Below are 8,477 nucleotides of genomic sequence, written 5' to 3'. Positions count from 1 at the left end.
GAGAGAGCTGCATCAATCCAGTCTCAGGACTGAAGACCACAACAACAACACGTCCACATACATATTAAAGAGTTGGAGAGACAGCAGCCATGTGTAACTCATTTCTTTATTTTTACTTGTGCTGTTAGTCGTTTCCCCGCGTCAATAAACAAAGGGCTGTTTTGATACAGACTTTTGATAGCCATTGTTAGATTATGTGGAAAACCTTTTTTCATCAAAATTTCCCACAGCACTTCTTTATTGAGGCTGTAAAATGTCTTTTGAAAGAGGTTTATCATTGAAATTTCGAGACCGTACGTTTCAAGAAAAATAGGGAGACCTATACGTCTCGTGCCGCGTGGGATTAGCCGAGCGGTTCAAAATGGCTCTGAGCACTATGGGACTTAACATCCGTGGTTATCAGTCCCCTAGAACTTAGAACTACTTAAACCTAACTAACCTAAGGACATCACACAACACCCAGTCATCACGAGACAGAGAAAATCCCTGACCACGCCGGGAATCGAAACCGGGAACCCGGGCGCGGGAAGCGAGAACGGTACCGCACGACCACGAGCTGCGGACTTAGCCGAGCGGTCTGGGGCGCTGCAGTCATGGACTGTGCGGCTGGTCCCGGCGGAGGTTCGAGTCCTGCCTCGGGCATGGGTGTGTGTGTTTGTCCTTAGGATACTTTAGGTTAAGTAGAGTGTAAGCTTAGGGACTGATGACCTTAGCAGAGAAAATAACGGAGGTTAGAGCCCGTATCGTGGTTTATCGGTATCCTTCCCATGCACCGTTAGGAACTGAACAGGGAAGAGAAGAAATTATAGAAGTTGCAGAAGTACCCACAGCCACATACTGCAAGATGGCTTGTGGAGTATAGGTGTAGGAGTAAAGACATTAATTGTACAGAGCTCTAAGGTAACAATAGCATTTATTTTTCATACACAATTTGATTTTTACACTATAAGGTAAGCCGACGAAAGATGCTATATTTAAGGAATTTGCTTCCATAACGGCTGAATCACGCATCCAGAAAGCTTGAAATTCCCTTTGAGTTGAAATATGATCCTGCATTTAACTACATAGAAAATATAAACGTTAAATATTTGAACACATGATAGCTACACAGTGATACTGAAAGCACTGTATAGCTGGCATCTTCCATTGAATGCTGGGTAAGAAGCCACCTGTACGGGGAGAAGATGCAACTGTCTGAAAGATAGATACAAAATTTGTGAGTCTGTGAAGTACAAGACAACAAAACTAATTTATTTTGATCATGAAAAACACAAACAAGAATAGTCTAGCTGTCAGCAGTTGGTTATTGCTAGATTAGGGTGATAGCCCTCTTTGCACATACAAAAATTAATGTTGAATCTGATGATATAGTGGTTTTCCTTAGACTTTTGTCTACATTTTTGTATCCACATCAGGCGGTCACTGTAACCGCTGCACCAAGTGGAAGGACCCCTTGCAGCATTGGTCATTGGCGCAAATTCCGGAAGCCCACATATTGAACCTGTGACAAAATAATTTCGTATAAGTCGTATTCAGTGTATTTTCTATCAGTATACATAGGAAACAGAAGAATATTAAATGTTAACAAAATGGTGACGTGCTGAAACAAATATTTTCTTCGCCCACAAAATGAAGACAATGCGTGCACCGAAAATAGACTTTTGAAGATGACGCTAAACGGCTACGTACGCTGATAGAGAATTGAATTTACAATGCCGTCATTAAACTCCCGTCAAAACCGTATTAACCTCTGTGAAGTTACGTTTCCCGCCAACTTGAAAAATACGGTTTCGAGAAATCGGGTTTGAAGTTTAGGGTTACATTTTTTGTAGTCACGTCAAACATACCTCTTATCAGCGATCCCCGGATCATACGACAATTCTTCCAGATCCAAAAGGAGGTCCTCCTCCGTCTTCTTCGTGGCGATGGTGGTCCTGTGGGCCTCTTTGACAGCTTCTGTCATCCTCTGCCCTGCTCGCTTGATAAGCGTTTCGTCCGCGTTTATGCAGAAGGTGTAACAGGCTGGTCCTATCTCAAGTAGGGCACGTTCCAAGGCTCCATAATGCTTGTTAAGCCGTAGTTGAAATTACATGCTACCACAATGGCCCATACATAGACTATTTTTTTTCTCGCTGTGAATGGTTTTCGGAAATACTTTTTCAAAAGTCGCCTTGTAATTCTATAATTGAGTTATTGGCGAACTTGGCATGAACACTGCAATAAAGCAGACGTCCAAGAGAAGATTTTAAGCCAAAAAACAAGAAGTAGTTTTTTTTAATTTTCAAAGAAGACCACACTCTTAAGGATTTCAGTTGCTGTTCAGTGTTATCTGATTCATGTTTTACAAATATTCAGTAGTCACAGCCATTTACATAATCCTAATGTAAACACTTCTTACACTCAGTACGTTGGATCCAGTTATACTTGTATCCTATTTTGTCATAAAAGGAGTCCATACAGTCAAGACAAATATCGTCGTCGCTGTCATTCTCTTCATTTGTGTAACTCAGATGTAAAAATTGCCTCAAGACGAACTGCTTGGTGGTCACGACTCCATCCTTCGCAGAATACAGGGTTTTTATCCGTTCTTTTGTGCTTTGTCTCTCATATAACTTCCTCTTGGGCTGCTCGTTATAGCCTCTGAAACTTACATTTTCCTCTTTCTGAAGTTTTAGGAACAGGACTCATGTCATCAAAAGAGGAATTATTATATTTCCAGTTGTGTGTCAATTGTATTACCAGTTGCTCTGTCGGATATCGCAGACGGGATTTTGGATGGGTCATGTCGGTAAATTCAACAGGCCGAAAATCCAGAAGTGCCATCCCCAACTGTTGCAGCACGATTCCATGAAGAACCCCTACAATTGTCCAAACTGAAGACGAGTACTTTCGCAGCCTGGATGGTTGTGAACCCAGATGTTGACAGCCAGTTGCCAAAACCAGCTGCCAGAACGTTTTGAAGGGCTTTAAGAAGACCCGATCTAGGTGTTGCAAGTATTGCGTACGATGCCTATGTAGGCAAAGGGCAATCATCTGAGTCTCAGCTGCAAAAGCATGAAGACTGACATCAGAACATTGCGACCTGTGCCCATCGAGAATCAGCAATACATTGCCCTATTCCTTCTTAGGAATGAGGTGATTTGCATAGTATGGCTATGCAGGCAGAGGAGAATAATCTGATTCTCAGGTGCCATATCAACAAGACAGACATGAGAACATTGTGACTCGTGCCCATCCAGAATCAGCAGTACTTTGCCAAGATTCCTTCCTAGCAATGAAGTGACTGTTTAGCCAGTTCACAAACGCATCCATATCCACATACGCAGACCTATCGTTCATTTCGACGTTGGAAGCTAGAGACATAAGATCACTACTGGCCATTAAAATTGCTACACCTAGAAGAAAAGCAGATGATAAACGGGTATTCATTGGACAAATATATTATTCTAGAACTGACATGTGATTACATTTTCACGCAATTTGGGTGCACAGATCCTGAGAAATCAGTACCCAGAACAACCACCTCTGGCCGTAATAATGGCCTTGATATGCCTGGGCATTGAGTCAAACAGAGCTTGGATGGCGTGTACAGGTACAGCTGCCCATGCAGCTTCAACACGATACCACAGTTCATCAAGAGTAGTGACTGGCGTATTGTGACGAGCCAGTTGCTAGGTCACCATTGACCAGACGTTTTAAATTGGTGAGAGATCTGGAGAATGTGCTGGCCAGGGCAGCAGTCGAACATTTTCTGTATCCAGAAAGGCCCGTACAGGACCTGCAACATGCGGTCGTGCATTATCCTACTGAAATGTAGGGTTTCGCAGGGCTCGAATGAAGGGTAGAGCCACGGGTCGTAACACATCTGAAATGTAACGTCCACTGTTCAAAGTGCCGTCAATGCGAACAAGAGGTGACCGAGACGTGTAACCAATGGCACTCCATACCATCACGCCGCTTGATACGCCAGTGTGGCGATGACGAATACACGCTTCCAATGTGCGTTTACCGCGATGTCGCCAAACACGGATGTTACCATCATGATGCTGTAAACGCTACCTGGATTCATCCGAAAAACTGGCGTTTCGCCATTCGTGCACCGAGGTTCGTCGTTGAGTACACCATCGCAGGCGCTCGTGTCTGTGATGCAGAGTAAAGGGTAACCGCAGCCATGTTCTCCGAGCTGATAGTCCATGCTGCTGCAAACGTCGTCGAACGGTCTGTGCAGATGGTTGTTGTCTTGTAAACGTTCCCATCTGTTGACTCAGGGATCGAGAATGGGCTGCACGATCCGTTAGAGCCATGCGGATAAGATGCCTGTCATCTCGACTGCTAGTGATACGAGGCCGTTGGGATCCAGCACGGCGTTCCGTATTGCCCTCCTGAACCCACCGATTCCATATCCTGCTAACAGTCATTGGATCTCGAACAACGCGAGCAGCAATGGCGCGATACGATAAACCGCAATCGCGATAGCTACAATCCGACCTTTATCAAAGTCGAAAATGTGATGATACGCATTTCTCCTCCTTACACGCGGCATCACAAGAACGTTTCACCAGGCAACGCTGGTCAACTGCTGTTCGTGTATGAGAAATCGATTGGAAACTTTCCTCATGTCAGCACGTTGTAGGTGTCGCCACCGGCGCCAACTTTGTGTGAATGCTGTGAAAAGTTAATCATTTGCATATCACAGCAACTTCTTCCTGTCGGTTAAATTTCTAGTCTGTAGCACATCATCTTCGTGGTGCAGCAATTTTAATGCCAAGTAGTGTAGGTTCCTCCCTTTTCCCTTTAAACATGCAGTCGGGTGGAAGTAATTTCCCTTGGACATCGCAGAAAGCAACTAGAGATATGATTTTGTGACTCCCAGGCATTCCTATAATTGATTCGCCTAGATGGGCAATGAATCGACAAGCTTCAGTGCGGATGGACATTTATGTTCGATCTCCGCAGGAAATCTCAAATTAGCGAGCATGGAGCACATGGACGGTGACCGCAGGTAGGTAACGTTAAGTGGGAATGTGAGCCGAGATAGTTCGCCCAACTGCCATAAACACGATGTCCGGGTGGCGCAGTGGTTAATACAGAAGGTCTCGGGTTCGTGTCCCGGCCTGGCGCACATTTTCACTCGTAGCCGGTAATTCCGCACTAACTTCCGGTGCAACTGATGCGATTAGTTCTTCCCATTTTCTTTCATTTCCCTTCTCCCCCTTCCCCCTTGAGGAGAGCGGTACTTGGCACTACAGCAACAACGCCGTTTACCTCTCGCATGTAAAACAGAGCCGGGTGGATATGCGGGCTTACTAATAGCTTAACGTTCAACGGAAGCCCCAGAAACGGACGTCGAGTGTGAGGACGGACGGAAGCCGGCCGACTTCCTGTGCGGGGGGAGGCGCCCCTTCCAGAGCCACCCTCCAGCGTTTCCAGCCGCTCCCCTTCCTCTTCCGCACAGCATTTAAACAATTTCCTGGCGCCCCGGCCCTCGCTTCCCACGACCAACTGGAGTACTCGCATTGTTAACGGTAAAATCAAAGCGGAAACCACGGTCAGCATTGTTTGCCCCGTACGTATTCTGTTTAAGGTAATTGGTCTCTTCTGCAGCAGTCCCTTGTTGTTTGGTGTTAATATCATGCGGATACGTCTATACCGAATTGCACAGGATATGAAAAGTATCCTACCTTGTCGATATTTGACCTGGGGAGGCAGTGGCTGGCCTAAAAACAGCGTTGTTGTAAGCTTTTCGATTACTTAACACAAAACTAATGCAGCTTATATAACAGGAAGTGTATTTACGTTGCTTTAATTCTCTAATAGGCCCATAACCCAGAGGTCCGTGGATCGAAACCACGCTCTGCTACCAATGAGGTGTCAGGTCAGAGGGGTGTTCTGAACACAATTTCGACACAAAGCAGCTCAATAGGCTGTGGAGTGGAAGGGGTAGGCTAGCAATAGAACAGTGCATCACCATTGACTTCACACTCATTTATTGAACACAGGTATTACCCAAAAGGAACAATCAGTACAAATTACAAAATAATAGTCTTTTCCTTTAAGTCACTCAAACATTTAAACAGGCAAATAGCAATCATTTAACTGAAAGCCTTTTAAGAAAGCAGGACTAGAAAATCTGAATGATGAGCTAAAATCATATTTAAGTAGGCTCTGGCCGAGCACATATTTTAAAACGAAATACTTCCTTTGAGGAACTAGCGATCAGAATTAATTACATAATCCTCAACAACCATATTACAACCAAGACATTTAAGATTAAACAGTAATATATAACATCAGAGACTTGCAGTCCCAAGTTTTAAGCAGCACGTTTCAGATGGACTGCACTGCAACAGTACAACACAAGTCCCTCAGAGGATCTCCCCACACAGGAAGTTATTGCCGCAATCGACAAAATATCAACATAATTCCATGTACAGACCTAAAACAAAGTAAAATCTCTCTTAAATTTTGTACAGTTAATCGATTTTAGAGTTCCATACCTCAGTCGGTAAAGAAGGAACCTTATAGGATCACTTTGTCATCTGTCCTTCCCGACCTGTTAAAAACCCTTTCTCCTCACAAACGGATGGACGAATCAACTTTGAGTTCATGTCACACGTTGACGTCTACTGTCCCTTGGCCGTGTAAAAAATTAAAGCCCCTAAAGCAGCGCAATGAAAAGACACGACCATTTATGTCACGTATTTTGATACTCGCAAACTCATTCATCAAAACCTCGTTGACGGAAAATCATAAATATTGGCAAGAAGCAAGGTTTCACCTACAAGTAAAGGAAAAAATCCAAAACTTGTTAATTTGTAATTAAATTACATGAAAACAATTTTTTACTTTTTGTTGTCCGCCTGTCTCTACATCCTCCGTCTGTTAAGAAAGCTTTTTTCAAGAACGGGTAGACCTATCGAGTTGAAATTTATGTTATATGCTTGCGTCAAAGGACCCTTAGCGTTGTTAAGGTTCTAAAACACTGCAGTCAGAAGATATGGCCATTCATGTCATATACTTTGATACTCGCAAACTCACTTTTATAAGGCTGAACACTAATCATATGTAAGAACCTACTGAGTAACTGCGGATTGTGAATAACTGGAGAAAGTGTTCCGCTAGATACTGAAAAGTACCATCAATTAATATGGTTTCCTGCAGACGTAGTTGTTCAAGTTTGGAGTCGGTTGAAAAAACATAAACATCTTCCATACATTACTAAAACCAAAGGTTTCACCTTTTGTTATTAAAACTTCTATCTCCTATAAGGCAACCTCGCGGGATTTTGTACTTCAGACGTATTCTTCAAAAGAGCAGAAATAACTTACATTCTTCTTCTTTAATGTGTTCACGGTTGTCGGGTTGTCGTCTACTTTGCGTATAAGCGTCGATGGTCTTTCATCCGAAACATCTCCTTTTGTTTTAAGAGAATTCCATAAAATTCTCCTGTTTAATAAGTTTTGTAGGACTGGGGTGTGGTCGTGAGTGCCTTCCAAACGCGAAAACACGTTTCCGTGCCTTCTTGTACACCATTTAATAGAACACCGCGAATTTTTACCACAGCATAACCATCCACGTTCTTCAGTTCCTAGAACTCTTCCGTAAGATTTTAATTTATAACTGTCACAGCTTAAACGTATCATACCACGATCACTAAAAACAGGTTGCAAAACGTGATGTGCTACCATATTTCCCGCTTCGATGTCTAACTTTATCTACACAACGAAACACTATGTGATTCTGCTCACATGTTAGCGAGCTGCTGTCGTTCGCAGGACTGACAAGTGCGGTTAGGACCAGGAACACCACTCGCGTTGATTTGCGGGTAACCTACAGTTCTCAACACCTCGTACAAATGTGACGTCATTTTAACATCACACGCTGTATCGAAGACGAAAAGAGCTGTCTATCGACTTTTGGGATCGTTCCATTCTCAACAGGTGAGACGAAAATGAACAATAACATTCACATCAAGTAGAGAGAAATGATTGTTACGCTTTTTCGTTGCTTAGGGTACGTTAACCTCGAAGTAGCGTCGTTTATAATTATATAAAGTTCTGCATTCATGTGGACTGATCTGTGGATAAGGGACAAATTGAAAGGGTGGGCAAGAATTACCTCCGAAACTTACTGAAAAAGTTGTTCTAGTTTTCCTAATATGCCTTCATACTGCGAAAATGAGGCGACTTACTGATTTACAAGCGAAAATAGACGGCTGAAGCCAGCCAGCACTGAACTGAAAATCGTATATTTTCAATAGTGTTTATTAAGGTATCTCGCAAAATAAGCCTATTTTTCGAAACTGTGAAAACTATTTTCAGAAGTTAGTCTGTAATTAAAAAGTTTGAATAGCCGTTCTACCAGACGCATTAAAGCAGTAGCTCATTTATATTATGTCCAATGAATAAAAGCTGTTTAAAAACATTGAACTTCTTAAGTAACAGAACCCAGCACTTTGTCCTCGATGGTGAGTGTTC

General features: G+C 43.1%; 1 long non-coding RNA gene across 2 annotated transcripts in view; it reads right to left on the bottom strand.

Annotated features, from left to right (window-relative positions):
- Window positions 1–1,034: 1,034 nt before the first annotated feature.
- Window positions 1,035–8,477, bottom strand: part of LOC126234291 (uncharacterized) — an 86,652-nt gene continuing 79,209 nt past the window's right edge. For both annotated transcript variants that reach the window (XR_007544705.1, XR_007544706.1), the window contains exons 2-3: window positions 1,343–1,501; window positions 1,035–1,194 (exon numbers count right to left, since the gene is read on the bottom strand). This is a non-coding gene — a long non-coding RNA (uncharacterized LOC126234291). The remainder of the gene's footprint in view (window positions 1,195–1,342; window positions 1,502–8,477) is intronic.

This window comes from Schistocerca nitens, chromosome 2 (assembly GCF_023898315.1).
Source record: "Schistocerca nitens isolate TAMUIC-IGC-003100 chromosome 2, iqSchNite1.1, whole genome shotgun sequence".
NCBI lineage: Eukaryota > Metazoa > Arthropoda > Insecta > Orthoptera > Acrididae > Schistocerca > Schistocerca nitens.
This window is presented reverse-complemented; position numbering and strand designations above follow the sequence as displayed.